The sequence below is a fragment of the Belonocnema kinseyi genome, chromosome 9 (genome assembly GCF_010883055.1).
Source record: "Belonocnema kinseyi isolate 2016_QV_RU_SX_M_011 chromosome 9, B_treatae_v1, whole genome shotgun sequence".
In the NCBI taxonomy this organism is placed as follows: Eukaryota; Metazoa; Arthropoda; class Insecta; order Hymenoptera; family Cynipidae; genus Belonocnema; species Belonocnema kinseyi.
The window spans coordinates 95,670,386-95,679,007 of NC_046665.1; positions in this window are offsets into that span (position 1 = coordinate 95,670,386).

The window sequence follows — 8,622 nt, forward strand, 5'->3', positions numbered from 1 at the left end:
TTAACAAAAGCAAACGAACTAACAACAAAATAGTTGAATTTTTAAGCTAAAGAGATGAATGCTTTATAAAAGAGTTGACTTTTAAACACGAAAAGATACAATTTTGAAATTGAAAAAATTAAACGGAGTTTCTTTTCCTTTCTAATTTTCCCTATTCTTTTTTCTTGTTGAAGCTCCTTCGGCTTTAATGAATACATTCTCATCACGTATCTAGATGCTTTGCACTCGAATTTGTGACTCAACTTGTATATCATTTCCATAAATGTATATTATTACAATTTATAACATGCATTGATATTAAAACAGACGTAGTTTCATTGTCTCTTTTTAAAAAATGCGCATTCTTTAAAAAAAATTGGTTATTTAATATTTTATTACAACTTCTATCGGTTTTTCAAAAACTGAATTTGCTCATTCCCAATTTCATTTTTACGATTGAAACGTACAACCTACGGTCTACACGTCAGCCTTGCCTTTTTTAGCTTCTAAATTAAATCCCCACCTGAGTGACCCACAGTGGGAAAAAGTGACATTTTTGGTTCAAAATAACGTACGGCCCACAAATATTCAGCGATTGGAATAAAAATTTTTTAAAAAAGCTGTTCCAATTTCAAAGAGAGTTTTCGATCCTGATTTTTTAAATAGATTTTCAATATTTTATAAATAAACAAATATGACGCAAAAATGGCCATTTTATCTATTAGTCGTTTCTGGTGCTCGCCAATAACAGAAAAATTGTTAAAATGACCTAAGTTTTATAGAGTAACATCAGCTAAAGATGTTTCAATATTGTATATTAAACAACAACATTTTAGATAAAGCAATTAATTGGTGGAGAAATGTTTTCTACGATTTTCCATAATTATAAGTTTTTAACAGTTATATTGCAAGAAATATAAATAAAAACAATATCATATTATTAAATTCTCTCTTAAGATTATCATTCTTTATATGATAAACAAGTTTAATGAACAAATGCAATAATCAGGCATTTTTCGACAAAAAAATCGTTTTTTTCGATGTAAATTTTTATAAATTAGGAACTTTATGGTAATTTTATCAAAAGTCATAATTTGTTGATTCATATATGATTTTCTAAAAACGAATTTAATAAAGACACACATTATTTGGGCATTTGTCGGTAGAATAATTCGGGTTTTCCAATGTCAGTCTTTTCAGTTTTAAACTTTATTAGAATTTCAGCAACATTCATAATAATTTAATAAATTTTACAATTTCTTTAAAAAAATATAATGAATAAATGCATTAATCAGGCATCTGTCTACAGAAAAATTCGGGTTTGCCTATGTCAACTTTTGAAAATTGAATCTAAAAAAAAAAATTGTTCATCGACAGATGCCCGAATACTGCATCTGTTTATTGTATTTTTTTTTAAATATAAAATTTACTCGCTCATCATGAATGTTGTCGAATTTATTATAAAGATCTAAATTAAAAGTCTGACATCAAAGCAAAACAGAATTTTTCTGTCGACAGATTCCCCAATAGTGCATTTGTTCATTAAATTTGTTTAAAAAATCATAAAATCGATCAAAAAATCATAAATTTTGCTAAATTTTAAATGAAGTTCCTAATTAAAAGGATGACATAGAAACAAACGAATTTTTCCTTCGACAAATGCCTGGTTAATATATTTGTTTATAAAAATCATAAAATTGTTAAAAATTATGAATTTTGCTGAAGTTATCATGGGCTTCCTAATTAAAATAGTTAACATAGAAAAAAACGAGTTTTTCCGTAGAAAAACACCTGATTAATGCATTTGTTCATTACATTTGTTTAAGGAAATCATAAAATTTATCAGCTTTTTATGATTTCTGCTGAAATTGGCATGATGTTCCCAACTTAAAAGTCTGGCATTGAAATAACTGAATTTTTTACCAACAAATGCCCAAATAATGCATTTGTTTAAAAAATCATTTTAAAAATCAACAAATTATGAATGTTGCTAAAATTATCACAAATGTCCTAATTGTATGTATTTAATCTCTTCCTTTTGCGGGTTTGAAGGCATCCGCTCCCTGTACATATATTTACAATTCCATCCTTAGTCTTACTTAACCACTTCTTATATTCTACACTTTCGCATCACGTAGGAAAAACAATAGTACGGCTCTGCCTACTCCCTGTCTTCTTCCAATTTCTTCATCCACATCACTCCCTGTTCATTACCATCCAAGATCCATCTTACACACTCATGCACACTCGACTGTCCCTCTTCCTCTCCTGTATATGACTCCATTTCGTATCCACATACTCTGCATAAATTCTCCTCTTCATCCATCCAATAAATGCATGCTCTCACTCCTTCTTCCATTCTGAACCGTACAACACTACTCCATTTTTTTCCTTTTTTATTTTTTGCAGATATTCTGCTTCCGTCAATCCTTTGACCATCATATACCATCTATTGTACCTCGAATCTATAATCTTTGTCCTCTTTCTTCTCCTTGTTTAACTAATAGCCTTAACTCCATGTCCTGCCACTCCATAACCCCTTCTCGAATATTGCACACCCTTCTCATTTTTCTCCTTTCTTCCTCCCATTTTTAATTCCCCACATTACATCTTGCTTCATTGTTCCGAATTTCGCCGAAACATGCTTACGCAATTCTACTGCCCTCTCCCCTTTTTAGCTTCTCTTCAACCCTCCAGACTCTCTTAATTTGTCTAGTAACCATATTTTCTCTTGCTAACACTTCTTTTAACATATATCCTAGGCAACTCCAGCTAACTCTTATTACCCACCTCAAAAATCGCTCATGCATGCTCTCAACTTTCCTATGTTCCTTCCATCCCAGATCTTCACACCATAACACAACACCGCCCACACCAACGCATCAAACAACCAGACCCTCATTCTCCAATTGTTCTTGAACCTTCTCTTTCCTATAACCCATCCTTGGCACATCACTTTACTCACACATTTAATTCTTTTCCTCACCTGCAGCTCGTTTCCCCCTTCTGCCTCAAACCAAAAACCTAGGTAACAGAACTCCTGCACAAGTTTCACTTTTTGTCCGTTCATCTTCCAAACGTAATTTATTTTGCTCTTTCTATTTCTGAAACACATCACCTTTGTCTTATCTACGTTCACCGTCAGATCGTTTGTTCCCATATACTCTTCAAATATTCTCATCATTACGTTCATCCCCTTCTCATCATCTGCTAATAGAACTACATCGTCCGCGTATGCTAGAAAGTATAGTTTGCTATTACACAAAACCGTTCCTCCTTTCCCTTTCTCCTTTAACTTCTCCTCTAAGTCTGCCAATAGGATACTAAATAGTAACGGACTCAACGGACACCCTTACCTTAGACCTTGGCCTGTCCAGAAAACCTGCCCTTTTTTCTTTCCTATTTACGCCCTAATCCTGGTTTCAGTAAAAATTTCCTTTATCCTCTCCACCAACTTTTCCTCCACACCCCTCTCTTTCATTGCCTGCCATAGCATTTTTCTGTTCACTGAGTCAAACGCTGCTTTGAAATCTACGAACAAAGTGACTATTTTTCCTTTCTTTCTCCCCAAATTTCTGTTAACTAAATAGTTAAGTACGTAGATGTTGTCTATAGTTCCCATCCCTTTTCTAAATCCCCTCTGATTATGTGGGATACTTTCTTTTCGTTCTACCTGACTCCAACCTTTTTCTTAAGATTTCTGAATATATTTTATAGCCGACTGACACGAGAGTGATCCCTCTGTATTCCTCTACCTTCTTTCCTTCCTCTTTCTTGACAAGCGGTACCACCAGTCGCGTCGTCTACACTTCCGGCCAACCTTCCCCTTTCCATACCTTGTTGCAGATCTCCCACATTCCATCCCTAATCCCTTCTCCTCCAAACTTCATCGCTTCGTTCTCCATCCCATCTTCTCCCGTCACCTTGTTTCCTTTTAACCTATTTATTGTCTCATCCACTTCTTCTCTTGTTAACTCGTTCCCTTCCTTCATTTCTACTTGGACTATCCTACACTTTTCCCCTTTGATCTTATTTTGCTCTTCTCTTAATAGATCCTTGAAATAATCCGTCCATTCCTCCATTTCTATTTATCACATCCTACACCCTACCTTCTTTGATCGGTTTTTCTACTTCTGCTTTGTATTCTTCCTTTCCTCTTTGTCTTTTTATTTTCAGCATCTTCTCATGTTCTTTTTTCCTCCTATTATACTCCTTCTCTATTTTCCATCTCCTCCATTTGCTCACACACTCTTTTATCCTCTCTTCACTCTCCCAGCATTCCTCGTCCCACAAGCCTCTCTTTCCCCCTACTCTTTCTTCATTAGTACCCAGCCCATCCTTTACCTTCTCAATGGACCCCTTCAACCTTTCAATTAACGAGTCTATTCCCTCCTTTTTTCATACCTAAGCTTCTCCTTTTCCATCTTTTGTTTAAACTCTTGTAATTTATCTATCCCCCAGATTCCCATTTTCGTGTTTCTTTCAAACCCTTTTTCCTTTCTCCCTCTTCCATGCTTACCAACGCCTCTTCTTAGTGTAACTATGACCGGGAAGTGCTCGGACCCTATCTCATTCCCTACCTTCATACTCCCTATCATATACCGCAATCCTTCTTCAGCCAAGATGTAACCTATAACTGTTGCTCCCTTTCCTATGAATGTGATCTCCCCTTCCTCATCTCCTTTTATATTGCCATTGCATATAAACCATCCTGTTTCTCCTATCATGTCTAGTAACTTCCTCGCCTCCCTGTCCGTCTCTCTATGTTTAGAGTTCCTTATAAATGCCTTCCTTTCATCATCATATAAACCTCCCCCCTGTTTGCCAGTACATGCATTTAAGTCCCCTCTTATTAAAACCAATTCGTCCTTCTTTTCCTCCATCCACCTTATTATTAATCTCCAGCCTCCCTCTGCCCCTCTTCTTCTATATACACAGACCACCGCTATTTCTACTTTCCCAATTATAATTTTTCTTATCATTGTTCCATCCTTTTCTTTCATGTCCCCATCTTTACTCCCTTTTGCTGCTAATTCTTTTTTCACCCTTGACATCATGCCGCCCATTCCTCTCCCTTTAACGTGTTCTTTTCTTGCTTCTTGCATTGTCCACACATATCCTTTCGGTAACTGAAACTTGGTTCACGTTTAGTTATGTCTGGAAATTTCCTGGCTACATCACCCGCAGATGTAACCGTTCTTAGGGTATAGGGGGTGGCTCCGCTATATTATTTAGAAAAGATCTACTTCTTAGTTCATTGGATCTACGCGGTTGTTGACTTGGTAAAATTGATGCGCTTGGGATCATTGTCTCCACCTTCCTTGTATCTGTTGCTGTTTATTCAGTTTCATTCTCCGCGCTTGTCACTTTAGGCCATAGTTCTGGGTGTGAACTCATTGGCTTTGCCGATAGATGTGATGCTATCCTTTTATGTGGAGATTTAAATTCCCATTCTCCTGCGTGGGCTTCTGTGTGGGAGAATGCATGTTGCAAAGAGCTATGCCGTGCTGTCTCTGATCAGGATACGATTCCACTGAACGACTCCTGTCCAACACTTTTTCCCCTGTCTGGTAGATCTGTTGCGAATTTTGACTTGATCTTTGCCTCGTCTGCTCTTTCCCTCTTGTATTCAGTCGCCGTGTCTGAGGAACCCTTTTCCTCTGATCATTTTTCAGTAGTGGGTGCTTTGGATGCAAGTCCATCGACACCCTGTTCCTCTTCCAATCGTTTTAATGTCAAGAACCTTGATTAGTCTCTGTTTCGACAAGATACAGAGGATCTCATCCCGGATCTGTCCCTTGCCTTTGAGGATGGTGTAAGTTTGATTGTGGGACATATCGTTCAAATTCCTGTAAAGGTACCCGCAGGTCTTAACCGCTTTGGTGGAATAAAGACTGTGATGCTGCGTTGGCCAGGAAGCGTTAGGCTTTGAAAAGATACCTTGCAACTCAGTTCAGTGAGGGTGTACTGAAGGCGAGGCAGGTTGACAAGAAAATCAAGAAATCCCTACGCTATCAGAATTATTGTTCTTTTCGTCAGTTTTGTGATTCTCTCAATCCTTCGAGTGGTTTTAATCGAATTTGGCGAACTGTGCGATCGTTGGCCTCTCGTTGTAGCTTAAAGTACACTGGAGTGGTTAGTGATCGCTACTCGGTTGCTATCAGAGAGCTGCAGGAGGCTCTTGTGTCCTGTAACATTGCTCCTGTCGTGGTCCCCCCTACTGTGGACATTGATGAGAGTGGCTCTATGAACCACCCGCTCTCGGAAGTAGAGTTTTGTACGACTCTGAAATCTTGCAAAGCTCGTACGCCCCCCGGTCTTGATGGAATCACCTACGAAGTTATCAGGGGCTTCTCTGATCCGGATTTGAGATTTATTATTTCTCTTTTCAACGAAATTTATGCTCTATCCATTTATCCGAAAGCTTGGGTTGACTCTAATATCATCTTCATTCCCAAGCGTGCCGGTAAGGGGTTCTGCTCAATCTCCCTGGCGTCCACCATGTGTAAATTGTTTAAGAGATTGATTCAGCGCAAATTAGAGTTTAGGGCTGCGAAGGAGGAATGGATCCCCAGATTCCACTATGGATTAAGGAGAGGCAGACCTGCCCTGAACAGTGTTTTGACGGTTACTAATGACTTCATGGGGGTTTGGGAGAGGGCTAAATTACCCTGGCTCTTGCGATCAATATTAAGGGTACAATAAATTCAATCCTTTTTGAGGTCTTGATCCAGAACCTAAAGGGCCTATGGGTTGGTGCAGGAATAATTAATTTTATATTATTTATTAACTAGTACATGAATATTCTTCTCTGAAATGGGCGCTCCTCGGGAGTGTGGTGTTGGGGTTCAACAGGATGGAGTGCTATCACCCATCCTCTTCGACCTCGATTTGCGTAAGCTTGGTGATTATTTGCCTGTTGTGGTAAGGGCTAGTCAGTATGCGGATAACCTGCTTTTAATCGTAAGATGTAAGGATATTATGTTGGATCTGTCTCTTCTAAGGAAGCTATTGAAGCTTTAATCCCGTGGCGCGGCGTATTCGGCCTCTCAATTTCCTTCCCAAAATCTCAGATATGTGTTTTCACTAGATATCCGGTGGTTTCAGAAGACACTGATTTACTTGCGGATTTTGTTGGACATGCGCCTGACCTGTGTTTCTCACACTAAGTACATTGCTCGGAGCGGTCGTGAAGCCATTACTGTTCTACGTGTTATGGCTATTATGGCTAAAGTCTCTTGGGGTGCTGATTCCGCGATCTTAGGTATTGTTTAAAGGAATTTGGAAGGGGCATGTATTGATTAAGGTGCCCCCCTCTTTGACTGTACGAGTTTGTCGGCTCTGAGTTTGCTCGGCCGGGTTCAGTACCAGGCACTTAGAGTTATATTGGGCTGCATGAGTTCTACTCCTATCTCCGTACATTTGGCTGAGGTGATTGAACCTCCCCCTGACATTTCTAATCGTTTTGTTTTGAGGAATTTTAGTTGGAGGAACAATTCAAGGGTGCACATTTATACCTATTCCTGGTCCATTCCTTTCCCTCCCTGGTGCGCTACGTAAAGATGCGCCTATTTAGTGCATTGGGCAGTGTGAACGAGGCAGTGACTTGCGTAATATTATGGCATAAACAAAACTGTGGCTAGTTGACTTTGTACGGTTACTCAATTTGCCCCTTATTGCCGGTCTGTTAGTTCTGGTCATTTTCTGTATATCAAGAAGCTACAAATAAGAAAAAAAAGAAAACATCTTGTCAGCTGACGACACAAAATGAAACGACGGTCACCCCGATGGATGTTACGACGATGGAAAACAACACAAAAAGTTTTCCTAAAGTTTTAAAGTGAAATACCTTAAGCAATCCCTTGGCACATAATTTTCAGCCCCTCTGAACCAAATTTTAATATTTTGTTCAGTAACTTCTGTTGTAAAATATAAAAGTTATTTTTAGTTACTCCTAATTTCCACTATGGAACTTGTTTTAAGGTACTAAAATGAAGATATTTAATTTCCATTTATTGTTACATCAATAATTTTTCATTTGCATAATACAAGATTACAGTTTGCAAGTTTTATTAATGTCACATAATTTCCACTTTAAAAAAATCAGAATCTGTCATTTATTTTTTTCATTTTTTCAAAAATAAAGTATGTAAATCTCATTTTTCACTCGCCAATATCAAGAGAAGATAATATATTATTCAAAAATTATATTCTTTTAATTATAAAACAATCCTATGTAATTAATAAATGGTTCTTATTTTTTCATTCGTTGGAACCAATGACTTATTTTGTTCTTTAAAACATTCTCTATATATTCGAAAAATTTTTATATAAATCATTATTTGCAATTTCTTAATCAAAAAACCATTGTTTATTGAAAGGATTTTTGGAAACATTCTTATTGATTCTTGAATCATTCTTTCTGTGGATTTCATTTCTGTTAAGTCATCACTTGTAATCAAAACATTTTCTGGAATTACTTGTCGAAAATATTCTTTCGCAACTTGTATATTTTTTCCTGAACACAATCAGTCATAAGTTATTATTTACAACACTTAAATTGTCGATTGTTCTAATTTTCGAATTTCAAACGCCTTAATTTAAATGGTACAATTTTGAAAGTTCAAATGTTTAATTTAAAAT